Source organism: Nilaparvata lugens, unplaced genomic scaffold (assembly GCF_014356525.2).
Source record: "Nilaparvata lugens isolate BPH unplaced genomic scaffold, ASM1435652v1 scaffold4612, whole genome shotgun sequence".
Taxonomy (NCBI): Eukaryota; Metazoa; Arthropoda; class Insecta; order Hemiptera; family Delphacidae; genus Nilaparvata; species Nilaparvata lugens.
In genome coordinates, this window is record NW_024090719.1 from 3,732 (window position 1) to 17,915 (window position 14,184).

At 41.8% G+C, this 14,184-nt stretch overlaps 1 long non-coding RNA gene across 1 annotated transcript; it reads right to left on the bottom strand.

The window, feature by feature from the left end:
• Positions 1-1,227: 1,227 nt before the first annotated feature.
• On the bottom strand, positions 1,228-12,555 carry LOC120355752. The gene is made up of 3 exons (XR_005573829.1): positions 12,037-12,555; positions 11,773-11,837; positions 1,228-1,271 (listed from the first exon to the last, which is right to left on the bottom strand). It is a non-coding gene; the product is annotated as an uncharacterized LOC120355752 (long non-coding RNA).
• Positions 12,556-14,184: the final 1,629 nt, after the last annotated feature.

The following is a 14,184-nucleotide window of genomic DNA, read 5'->3' on the forward strand; positions in this document are numbered from 1 at the left end:
AAGTCTACTCTATTCAAAGAGCCAGCTGGTGACAGGACAATAACGCTATAGACACACGAGCTCTGCTATCTCTTCATAGTGAATGATTGATAGAATCAACAGTTGTCAACAGTTTGCAATTGAAAAATCACATTTTCTCGAGTTTCGAGCTTATTTTCAATTTTAGGTGAAAATGTACTGAACTGTAATTGTAGAGATTTTCATGCTCAATCTTTTCCACTTGAAATTTTTTGTTTAAATTGTATCTGAAGCCTGATAATTGGGATCTAAAATCAAATTTGCCTAGATGGGGCGGAGCTCCTGAAATTTTTACAGATATGGGACTCATGGCAGTTGATAGCTTATCAATGACTATTGAGGTATGATTTGATCAAAATCGTTGGAGCCGTTTCGAGAAAATCCTCGAAAAACCCTGTTTTTGACAACATTTCGCCATTTAGCTGCCATCTTTAATTGAATTTGATCGAAATTGTTCGTGTCGGATACTTATATCGTAAGGACCTTAAGTTCCAAATTTCAAGTCATTCCGTTAATTGAGAGATGAGATATCGTGTACACAGACGCACATACACTCATACACACACACACACCACACACACACACACACACCACACACACCACACACACACACACACACAACACACACACACAACACACACACACACACCACACACACTACACGCCAAATACACACCAATACCCAAAAACCACTTTTTTGGACTCAGGGGACCTTGAACATATAGAAATTTAGAAATTGGGGTACCTTACTTTTTTCGGAAAGCAATACTTTCCTTACTATGGTAATAGGGCAAGGAAAGTAAAAGTGATAGATGTCATTAATAATTCTTTAATGGCAAGCCTTGAACTTCACATTATTTGAATAAATCATTTTTGCTCTTCCCACTTTTTTTCTATGGCGTTTTTAAAAGTTCCATTTATTCTGGTGCACCCTACATGTTTCCTCTATGCTGAGACCCTGAAATCCCCCGTAAACGGTATTTGATGAGAACATAATGCACACCTGTATATGCGACTGGAGCAGATTGAAGAGTTCCTCAGCGCGCCTACAGCGGAACGCGTAGACGCCGGCCGGTGCGACAGCGTCGTCCCGACTCGAAGCTGAAGATATCGGCGTCGAAACCGTAGCGACGCAGCGATCGTAACGGCCAGCGTACGGCGACCTCTGTCGCTGGTAGACTATCAGGTCCGTGTCTGTCACCTCCAGTTGACCGTCGTGCAGTTTTTTGGCCTTCCTCGTCCACGTTTACCACCTTATCAACAAAACAAACAAAGATATTCATTCATTCATACAATAAGTACATTATAATAATTATTAGTTAAATTCAACTTTAACTTTCTGCATTAATTTCGAAATATTATGTTTTTCTTTTACTGTTTTAAAACTCTCACCAGCGGGCAAAGATTTCTTTTTGCTGGTGATGCCTAGATTTTATATTTTATTTTAATTTATTTAAGTATATGTATGAGTAATTATGCTTATTATTTATATTTTTAATGATATGTCATATTATAAAGATTTTGTAATATGTTTGAATATTCTAATTGGCAATAAATGAAATTGAAATTATCGAAATGATAGGGAGGGGAGAAAAAAAGGTAACCTGTGCTATTCCTCACCCAAATTTAGATAAGGTTACACATAGTCCGAAATAGGTTGAGTCTTGTAGTTGTTCACTTCACAATTTTCAGTCCTTCAATATTTTCACAAAGTAGTACTTATAATATTCCGTAACAACGACACATTCAACATCCAATAACGAATAACCATTTAAACGTTCTTGGTCTGGTTTTCAGTCACAAGTAGAGTTAGGCTCAACTCACACTGAGGTCGAGAAGAGACTCGACTCTAGTCGAGAGCATGTGTTTTCCAAATGGTGACACTCAGACCAGTCGACTCTAGTCGAGAGCATGTGTTTTCAAATGGTGACGTCGCGGAGACTGGAGTCGACTGGTCTGAGTGTCACCATTTGGAAACACATGCTCTCGACTAGAGTCGAGTCTCTTCTCTGGCTCGCGTCGCGGCTCCAGCCAATCAGAGCAGCTCGACGTCACCGAGCCCTATCAGCTCAGCAAGGACTTCTCAAGGTCACTGCCCGGCTCGCGTCGCAGCTCCTTCCAGTCGGCCCAGAATGCCGAGAAAGGTCGGTCATTCATACATTCTCAACTATTCGTTTTCAATAGAAGTCTAAGGCCCGGTTGCACAAAAGCCGTTTAAATTTTAACCGTGAGTTTTCACTAGTAGAGTTGAAGGTCGAGTAACTTCTGACGAGCTTATACATTGTAAAAAATGTCAGGCAGAATAAAGAATTTGAATTTGAACTGGCATACTACTCTACATCTAACTATACTCTACTTACTTGGTCGAGTAACTGTTTTTATTACAATTGAGAATAGTAGGTGAAGTGTGTTGTCTAGTGAACAGAACTTAACTTAAAATGTCAATACTTTTTAATAAATTGACACTTTTTAATAAATTAATACTTTTTAATAAATAGCAATACTTTTTAAACTCGATAGCCTACGGCAAGGCTCTACTCTATACTAGCTTGAGACTATTTTCATTAGCATAGTAGAGTGAGAAGCAGTGGTTGGGGAAGGCAAGTGGTAGAGTACTATCCCACGGTGCTATCCCACTCTACTGAGAACTAGTACTCTACCATGATTGTTTTCATTGGGAGAGTTCACAAGATAGTTAGTACTTGCCCAGGGAGCTCTACCACTAGCTCTACTAATGAAAACTAAGCTTACAAGCTTATGATACAACAGACATCAGATTGAGAATCAAAATCAAATCATCGTTTATTGTCATAAAACATACAATAAGTCGAGACAACTTTCTTTGTTTGTTTGTTTTCAATGACTTCCTAGAGACTGATCAAAGTAAAGGAATTGTCAGAATTTGTAACGCATACGTAATACAAAAAAATAAGAAATCACACAAAGGACCCCTCTCTACACACAAACTCTGCCGAGGTATAGAACACTCCAGCCATCATTGTAACAAGTAAAATAGTTAATAAATTACTGGAGAGACGCTCGGCTATCAGCAAAGCTAGCCGACCGCGGAGATAAGGAAGGTACCGATGGCGCACCATCTTCCGCGCATCGAGATGATTTCCACCGCCTCTGGCGGCGGCACAACTCCATCCCCTCCACTTGGGGGAGTATTTAAACGCCGGACGAGCCCCAGTCCACAGCATTCCGCTCACAACCTTCTGCTCCTGGTACAGCGGCCCGTTGCTGCCGTACGTCCCCGACCTCCTGTCCTGGTACAGCGGCCCCTTGGCTGCCGTAGTCCCTAACCTTCCATCTCCTAGGGCACAGCGGACCGTTGTCTGCCGTCCCTGTCCTCCCATCTCCCTAGGGCACAGCGGACCGTTGTCTGCCGTCCCTGTCCTCCATCTCCCTAGGGCACAGCGGACCGTTGTCTGCCGTCCCTGTCCTCCCATTTCCCCAGGGCACAGCGGACCGTTGTCTGCCGTCCCTGACCTCCCATCTCCCTAGGGCACAGCGGACCGTTGTCTGCCGTCCTGTCCTCCATTTCCCCAGGGCACAGCGGACCGTTGTCTGCCGTCCCTGACCTTCCATCCCCCAGGGCACAGCGGACCGTTGTCTGCCGTCCTGTCCTCCATTTCCCCAGGGCACAGCGGACGTTGTCTGCCGTCCCTGTCCTCCCATTTCCCCAGGGCACAGCGGACCGTTGTCTGCCGTCCCTGACCTTCCATTTCCCCAGGGCACAGCGGACCGTTGTCTGCCGTCCCTATCTTCCTTCTCCCCAGGGCACAGCGGACCGTTGTCTGCCGTCCCTATTCTTCCTTTTCCCCAGGGCACAGCGGACCGTTGTCTCCCGTCCCTGTCCTTTCATCTCCCCAGGGCACAGCGGACCGTTGTCTGCCGTCCCTATTCTTTCCATCCCCTCAGGGCACAGCGGACCGTTGTCTGCCGTCCCTATTCTTCCTTCTCCCCAGGGCACAGCGGACGTGTCTGCCGTCCCTATTCTTCCTTCTCCCCAGGGCACAGCAGAACGTTGTCTGCCGTCCCTATTCTTCCTTCTCCCCAGGGCACAGCGGACCGTTGTCTGCCGTCCCTATCCTGTCTGTCCTTCCTTTTCCTACTTCTGGAGCGGAACCGAGGCCGTAAGGCCGATACAAAATTACATCAAAGTGGTGTCATCAGAGAAGAGAGCGACCTTCACGCCGTCAGAAGCACCAGGAGGTGCTGTTCACGCCAGCTGAGGCACAAAAAGAAGGAAGAGGAACTTCGACTTGCCTCCTTTCCCGCCCCATTACGACTGAGCGAAGTCATCCAGGAGCAACACCTGGGTATCAATCACCCACCTCTGAGCTACTCAGGGTGTACGTGATAGATTGGCGCCCAACGTGGGTCACGAGGCAACGAAGAGAATCATGAGTGAACAGGGAGAGTCTGATTCAGGCTCAACACCAGGAGCTGACAGAGGATCAGTCGGTCGAGGACATAACCCCGAGGTGATAGCCGACTCCAGAGTTTCCTGGATTATAAATGAAAAAGGAAGAAGCATTCAATCTTCTACAAGATTGGGGCATAGTGTCATCTGGAACACTTGCTGAGTTGAGAAGGTTGTTAGTAGAATAACATAAGAAGATGACTGTACGTTTTCCCAGCCCAAGGCTTGGCATAATGAGCGGAAGCAGTGGGGAAACTAAACATTGGTGACAGGTACCCATACTGAGGTTAGAACCAATATTCACACAAACCCCCTCAGGACCCAGGGCGGTATGTGACAAGGTAAGAAGCTGGAGACTGTCATTCGACGGCCAATCAGATGCTCCCAGTTCTTGGAAAGGCTAGACGAGCTACAACAAGCCTATGGCTCACTGGCAACCAGCTACTAGTCGCACTGCCTGAATTATGGTTGTAAAGCTACTCTATGGAGGTAATCGTCGTGCAGTGGAAATCATGGGACAATTTTGTGACAGATTTCAGATCACGCTACTACCCACTTACCTATGAGGAGGACCTCGAGAATCTAATTCAGCCAAGGAAGCAAAGGGAAGGTGAATTGTTTGACGAATTTCTCGAAGATGTACTGACACTCATGAGGCGACGAGGAGGTTTCACAGACGAGAAAAATACAGAGAGTGTATAAGAATCTCCTCCCACGGTACAAATTGTATATTCGGCAATCGGATGTTCATAGTATTGACGAATTGGAAAAATTCGCGAGGGAGTATGAACAAATAAAAGCAGAGGAGAAACAGATAGACAGAACTCGAGAGTTCACAAGACTGAGGACACAAAAAAGATTACAGGACTCAAGGTCGGGACAGTGATAACCACTAGAAGTAACAGACCCTCTCTTAGCGAGTCTGAACCCGTGTGTTGGATACAAGAAAAGGGGCACTGGAGATCATGCTGTCCCGAAATCCCACCATGTAAAAGGTGCGGAAGAGAGCACTGAAATGTGTCTGTGATATTCAAAAGGAGAATAAAACTCTGAACAAGACAGCAGTGATGCAAACGGCACAGAGGATTCCTGTAATTGAAGAGTCATCAAGGGACAACAGAATATTTATTACCGTGACAATCGGCGGTAAAAAGTGTCAGGCCTTGCTAGATACGGGTGCTGAAGCTAATTATATGAGCAACGAGGTCTATGAAGTCATCCGGAAAATAGGGATGATACGGAAAGAACCAGCACGTCACCGCGCGATATTAGCTGATGGACGGTCAACCCCGTTAAATGGGAAGTACTACTAATGTGACCATAGAACAAATCACAGTTCCACTAGTGGCATCTATAATGGAAGGACTTGAACAAGAACTGCTATTAGGCATGGAATTATGCGTAAAAAACAGATGTGAATATTCACACATTCACAAGAGAGGTGGAGTGGGATCCTCCCCATTGAATCCTTCAAGACAGCCAATTATGTTGCGATCACCCTTTTCGGGGAGTAGGACAACAAAAGTCCCAACAATATCGGCCATAGACTCCAAATCCCGGACAACAAGAGTCAGAACAGAAGGATGTCAAGCAGGTTGGTTTGAACAGAGTCAAACTTAATGCCTTGATTGATAGCAAGGCGAGTGTCATATATTCCAAGGCAAGAATCCTGGGGCAACATAGTGATGGATCACAAGGATGAGATGACTGACTCTGAACGGCGGCTACGATTCATGCCCCAGCCACCAACACAAGTGGTAACTCCGAGAGGAATGTAGAAAGACAATACCACAACTCCCTGTCATGGATGTGGAGGAGTCAATACCCTCCTCAACTGATATGGATGTAGAAGAGCAAACACAGTCTTCGACTGTCAAGAGGTAGTCTCACAGTCCAGGATCCCAAACCAGGACTCTCAAGGAATAAGGATCCAGTGTTGTGTCACGGAGTCTCACACCTGGTAAGCGGATACGGGCTGGCAAGCCACGCATAAAAGTCCAATTTCCAGATGGACGATGTAAATATGTACCTGTGGACCAGGTGTAGATGATGCTCATAGTGAGTGGCATACACCTCTAAAGGTGATGCCTGGGAGGTGTACACCTCTTAAGGTGATGCCTAGATGGCTCACGCCTTTTAAGGTGGTCCCATAGAGGACTCCGATCCCCCCCCAAGTAGGAGTGGGGTGTCACAAAGTAAAATTGTGACGAGAAAATAGTTAATAATATTACTGAGAGACGCTCGGCTATCAGCAAAGCTAGCCGACCGCGGAGATAAGGAAGGTACCGATGGCGCACCATCTTCCGCGCATCGAGATGATTTCCACCGCCTCTGGCGCGGCACAACTCCATCCCCTCCACTTTGGGGGAGTATTTAAACACCGGACGAGCCCCAGTCCACAGCATTCCGCTCACAACCTTCCTGCTCCTGGTACAGCGGCCGTTGGCTGCCGTACGTCCCCGACCTCCTGTCCTGGTACAGCGGCCCCTTGGCTGACGTAAGTCCCTAACCTTCCATCTCCCTAGGGCACAGCGGACCGTTATCTGCCGTCCCTGTCCTCCCATCTCCCTAGGGCACAGCGGACCGTTGTCTGCCGTCCCTGTCCTCCCATCTCCCTAGGGCACAGCGGACCGTTGTCTGCCGTCCCTGTCCTCCCATTTCCCCAGGGCACAGCGGACCGTTGTCTGCCGTCCCTGACCTCCCATCTCCCTAGGGCACAGCGGACCGTTGTCTGCCGTCCCTGTCCTCCCATTTCCCCAGGGCACAGCGGACCGTTGTCTGCCGTCCCTGACCTTCCATTCCCCCAGGGCACAGCGGACCGTTGTCTGCCGTCCCTGTCCTCCCATCCCCTAGGGCACAGCGGACCGTTGTCTGCCGTCCCTGTCCTCTCCATTTCCCCAGGGCACAGCGGACCGTTGTCTGCCGTCCCTGACCTTCCATTTCCCCAGGGCACAGCGGACCGTTGTCTGCCGTCCCTATTCTTCCTTCTCCCCAGGGCACAGCGGACCGTTGTCTGCCGTCCCTATTCTTCCTTTTCCCCAGGGCACAGCGGACCGTTGTCTGCCGTCCCTGTCCTTTCATCTCCCCAGTGCACAGCGGACCGTTGTCTGCCGTCCCTATTCTTTCCATCCCCTCAGGGCACACAGCGGACCGTTGTCTGCCGTCCCATTCTTCCTTCTCCCCAGGGCACAGCGGACCGTTGTCTGCCGTCCCTATTCTTCTTCTCCCCAGGCACAGCAGACCGTTGTCTGCCGTCCCTATCTTCCTTCTCCCCAGGGCACAGCGGACCGTGTCTGCCGTCCTATCCTGTCTGTCCTTCCTTTTCCTACTTCACTGGAGCGGAACCGAGGCCGTAAGGCCGATACAAAATTACATCAAAGTGGTGTCATCAGAGAAGAGAGCGACCTTCACGCCGTCAGAAGCACCAGGAGGTGCTGTTCACGCCAGCTGAGGCTCAAAGAAGAAGGAAGAGGAACTTCGACTTGCCTCCTTTTCCCGCCCACATTACGACTGAGCGAAGTCATCCAGGAGCAACACCTGGGTATCAATCACCCACTCTGAAGCTACTCAGGGTGTACGTGATATCATATAAGCTCTTCACTCCTCAAAAACATGAACATCATCACAATTTTTCAAATATTAGCTTAATAGTTGGGAGCTTATAATAAATTTAAGGCCCATATATGATGTTTTTTTTCAAAAATCTGGTGTGGCGCACTCTCACAACTTTCCTTACCGTTATGAAAATTGATCAACTGACTCTAGTGTTCACGCGCATCTCAAGTCTACTATTAAAAGATCTAAGCCAGCTGGTGACCGGCCAATAACGCTGCAGACACACGAAGTTTGCTATCTCTTATTAGTGAATGATTTAATAGAATCAACAGTTGCCAACAGTTTGCAATTGGATAATCTTATTTTCTCAAATTTCGAGCTTATTTTCAATTTTAGGCGCAAATGTTACTGAACATTAATTGTAGAGATTTTCATGCTCAATCTACTCCACTTGATTTTTACTTTCCTTGCCCTACTACCATAGGTAAGGAAAGTATTGCTTTCCAAAAAAATTAAGGTACCCCAATTTCAAGTTTTCTATACGTTTCAAGGTCCCTGAGTCCAAAAACATGATTTTCGGGTATTGGTCTGGTGTGTGTATGTGTGTGTGTGTGTGTGTGTGTGTGTGTGTGTGTGTGTATATCTGTGACACGATAACTCCATTCCTAATTAACCGATTGACTTGAAATTTTAAACTTAAGGTCCTTATACCATGAGGACCCGACAATAAGAAATTCAATAGAATTCAATTCAAGATGGCGGAAAAAATGGCGGATAATTACTAAAAAACCATGTTTTTCACGTTTTTCCTCGAAAATGGCTCTAACGATTTTCTTCAAATTTATACCATGGATAGCTATTTATAAGCCCTATCAACTGAAATGAGTCTCATTCAGGGAAAATTTCAGGAGCTCCGTAATATTATTGAGAAAAATGGCGGATAGTGACTAAAAAATCATGTTTTTCACGGTTTTCTCGAAAACGGCTCCAACGATTTTCTTCAAATTATACCATAGATAACTATTCATAAGCCCTATCAACTGGCATGAGTCTCATTTCTGGGAAAATTTCAGGAGCTCCGTAATATTCTTGAGAAAAATGGCGGATAATGACTAAAAAGCCATGTTTTTCACGGTTTTCTCGAAAACGGCTCTACGATTTTCTTCAAATTTATACCATGGATAGCTATTTATAAGCCCTATCAACTGACATGAATCTCATTTCTGTGAAAATTGCAGGAGCTCCGTAATATTCTTGAGAAAACTGACAGTTACAAAAAACCATGTTTTTCACGATTTTCTCAAAAACGGCTCTAACAATTTTTTTCAAATCCATACCCTGTATAGTATTTATTAGCTCTATCAACTGACATGAGTCTTTTTCCTGGGGTACTAATGGGGGTCCACCCAATCCTTGAGAAATGGACTTTGTAACCTCCTTCTCGTGCATGAGGTAGGTAGGAACACGGTTTTTACTTTTTCTTCTTCCATATACCGTGGGTAGGTAGAGCAGTTTATAAAAAGAACACAGTCATAGTCAAGATATTTCATCTGTAGAACAGCTGTTTTGACGAATTTAAAAAAAACATCGAATTTCACAATATTTACATAAAGGAAAAAGTACTCTGAAACAATGTATATACACATATACAGTAGTCTGATCGTAGTTGCAAATATGTTGCCGTCAATCTTCATTATGTTTTTCTCCTAAATTATTCTCGTTTGATATTGAGGCTTAGGTTTATTTAGCGAACTATATTGGAAATTTTAAGGTAGGGTTATAAAAAGGGCACTTTGTTCCGTGGATGTTTTTTTACAAGAGAAATATTTGATCAGAATAAGGGGAAAGTTTTTAAACGAAAATAGATGTAAAATTTTAAATAGTTCAATGAGCAAGGAAAGTTGTGTGAGTGTACCACACCAGATTTTTTTAATTGTATCTGAAGCCTGATAATTGGGAATCTAAAATCGAACTTTGCATTGATGGGGCGGAGCTCGTGAATTTTTACAGATATGGAACTCGTGGCAGTTGATAGAGCTTATCAATGACTTTCTTATGTATGAGTTTGATCAAAATCGTTGGAGCCGTTTTCGATAAAATCGCGAATAACCCTGTTTTTGACAACATTCTGGCCATTTTAGCCGCCATCTTGAATTGCATTTGATCGAAATTGTTCGTGTCGGATCCATATAGTGAAAGGACCTTAAGTTCCTAAGTAAGCACATACACTCATAAGGTGCGTACAGATATACGCGCCGCGAACATGAGCAATTCACTTTTAATCAGCTGATTATATCTTTATTTTTACAGAAACGGTAAGATACAGTTATAAAAAGCTTAGTATCAGCTGATTAAAAGTGAATTGCTCATGTTCGCGGCGCGTATATCTGTACGCACCTTTACACACACACACACATACATACAGACCAATACCCAAAAACCACTTTTTGGACTCATGGGACCTTGAAACGTATACAATTTCAAATTAGGGTACCTTAATTTTTTTCGGAAAGCAATACGTATTTGACATTTGACCTATGGTAATAGGGCAAGGAAAGTAAAAACAGCTGTTCTTAGGGCAAGGAAAGTAAAAACAGCTGTTCTATGATACAGTGAAGCATAGTCTCCTGTATTTATTGTATTGTATCTATGTCTATAAGCATTTCTGTGTAGAGCAACTCCTGTTGCTCATCATGGGAGAACAACTTGTTTTCGATTTGTGGACAAAATCTTTTAGGCAACTTTGGTGTAAAATGTTTCTTATCCCGTCCTTGAAACTTCTACCCTATTGGATTGAACATGAATTGGCAAGCATTTGATGTATTTCATGTGTACCGTTCAATTTGGTAGAAATTATAAGGACGGAAAAAGAAACCTTTTTGCTGACAACTTTGGTGCAAACGCAGCTCAAGGCTAGGCACACACCAGTTAGTCAAGAAAAGACAAGACATGATCAGACACGTTCAGTCACAATACTTCATATAGTTGCTTATGAAGACTTGTCTAATATTACAATGATTATTCAGTATGTGTTGCGTCATAAGCAACTATCTGTGTCTGATCATGTCTTGTCTTGACTAACTGGTGTGTGTGCCTAACCTTACACATACCGGTTTCAGCTATATTATATAAAAGACAGTGGCAAGGCAGAGAATCGGCAAAGCTGTTCTTCTATTTTTCTCCACTGCTGTTGTAACGTGGGCCTAACTGTAGTTAATGAGTTAGTACCAAGCAATCTTTTTGATAAATATAATTAGGATTAAAATTATTTCTAGAACTCTCTTGAATCTGATATCTGTTATATTAAGCTGTGTTTACACCAAAGTTATTAACAAAATGTTTATTTTTCCCTTCTTATAGATTTTATTAGATTGAACATAACTTATCATACACATGATGTGCATATGTGTTTGTCAAGCTCCACTTAATTTAAAAGAATCTATGAGGACGGAAAAATAAACATTTTGTTAATAGGCCTAACTTAATCCTTATAGATTCTATTAGATTGAACATAACTTATCATACACATGATGCACATATATGTTTGTCAAGCTCCGTTTAATCTATTAGAATCTATAAGAACGGAAAAATAAACATTTTTTAAATAACTTTGGTGTAAACACGCAGCTTCAGTATCTGTGATTGTGAATTACATGAGAAATCATTGGCATCCAGAGAAATTATATCATTATTACAAAAATTCAAGGGGTTCAAGATGATGATTAACCGTCAAAAACTAAATGACATTAAGATTATATTAATTACCGTACCTGAAATATAGTAGGATGGTTATCAGTATGCTTGCTGCAGACACATCCCATTTTCCTGCATTCTGCTGCAAAATAAAACTAAAATAAATTAATATGAACTAGCAACAACAAATATTTGTAAAATTCTAATCAATTAATAATATTTCAAAAACAAAGATTACATTAATCTGAACTGTTAGTGTTGATAATTTCAAGGTTGCTGAGTAAAAGATCTTTAAAATACAGAATAAATACATTGAATTAGATGATGATAAATGTTCATACCTGTGCTGATTAGTCAGTGGAACGTTGGAGTCATTATTAAAGAATATAATTTGAGATTTAGATTTTAAAAATCATGAAATAAAAAGTGATAGAGCTTTATTCGTTTATCATAAAGTGCTAAGCAGACTCATCTGTAGACTGTACACTATCCAAAATCCACAAACCTCTACCGCTGCCATCTATATTACGTTGTTAGGTGCTTAGGTCAAGAATTGTAGTATCGTAATTCGTGGAAACCAAACAGAGAGATTGTGAAAGTCGAATTTTATAATCATTGTTTGCATTGCAAATAGTGATAAGAGAGATAAATAGAAAGATCATGTTGTGTTGATGTATTCTCGAACTTTGAACACAGTCGACTAGTGATGATGAAATAATACAGATAAAAGTTTGATTATGGATTAGGTACGAGGCTGTAGCCCATATCATATATAAATAGTGGTTTACCAAATAATAAATTAATAATTAATAGTAAAATAGTGTAACTTACGTCATTTATTATTAAATTTTTAGACAATCAAGCGCATAACTCGATTGACACTTCATTCTTCACTGTTACTAACTTCATCTCTTTATGTCAATGTTTTTAAAAGATTATAGGTTATGTTACATTTTATAAAAAAGGCACTGGATAGCAGTGACGTCATTCAATTCACGGAATTTTGAATTTTCCTTTTTGTGTAGTTGAGAAGTTGATATTGAGGTAATTATTCATATTAAATAAAAATAATAAGACATTTTCAAAAACCACAGATTTTATTGAAAGTTAGAAAGACCGGTTTCAGTTGTTAAACCATTGTCAATCTCTGACAAACTGAAACCTAAAATTTTTATCAGAGATTGACAATGGGGTAACAACCAAAACCGGTCTTTCTATGAAATCTGTGGTTTTTGAAATTCTCTTAGTCTTTTTATTTAATTTTGAATTTCGTGCTGTTTCCGGAAGTTGATACAACCCCGAATAAAACTGACCTGAGAAAAGGGTTGAGCACCCTTAGGCTATATAATATAGATAATAAAATTTAGAGGATTCTTGTTAAACGATAATAGATTATTTTATATCAGAGCTGTTTAAAAAGCCTTAGCTTATAAGCTCAAACTCTATAGTGAGGTCCACGTTATAATAGCAGTGGAGAAAGAGAGGAGAACAACGTTGCCGATCCTCTGTCTTGTCAATGCCTTCTATAGACAGTACCGGTAGCTGATATACAGGTTTATTGATATACCGTAATTATTAACTGTTCATTCTCATTTTAAATAATCAATTATATTTTATTAAGCAAGAAATTATATTTTTCAATAATTTCATAATTAAGATGAAATATTCTATTTATTATTAATTCTACATTATTGAAAGACGATCTGGCAACAGAGCAAAGCGAGTAAGAGATAGCGCTATCCGCTTTGTTGAATGATAGACAATGATAGCAATACCATTGGAAATCAAACACTGCCTTTATAACGTAGACCTCACTATAGGTCTATAGCCTACTGTTAGGCTCAACTCACACTTATGCGACTCAGGTCGATAAGAGACTCGACTCTAGTCGAGAGCATGTGTTTTCAAATGGTGACTCTCGACTATAGTGGAATCTCTTCTCGATCCGAGTCGTGTGCAAGTGTGAGTTGAGCCTTAGAAACTGTGTGAATAGTTAGGTTAGGTATTCATTCAGCCCGGCGGAGATAGTATAATTAGTTCCATCAGAACTAAGAACTCAGAAGTAATAATATTCTCACTCTATACCGGATATGAGCTCACTGATACTGATTTCTAGGAATCAAGCTTAAATATTTTTAAATATTTACAGTATGAACAGAGATGTTGTATGTACCGTACTTATAATGAGTGTTGTGGAGTTTACATATTAATGTAAATTTGAAGAGATGTCAGTTTCACATAATTTATTCAATCTGAGGATCTGAGCCATAGTTTCAATGCCCTTGAAGCATCATCATCAGGGGTCTATCAAAAAAAGCTGACTGATGTTGATGCCTTGAAACTATATCGTAGTTTGGTTTAAATTATGTGAAACTGACAACATCTCTTCCATTTCATTTTAATTTTTCATTCATATTTAATATGATACCGAGTGTTTCAAAAAGAATGACCCAATTTTAAACAGTTATATTTATTTTAAAATATGGTGC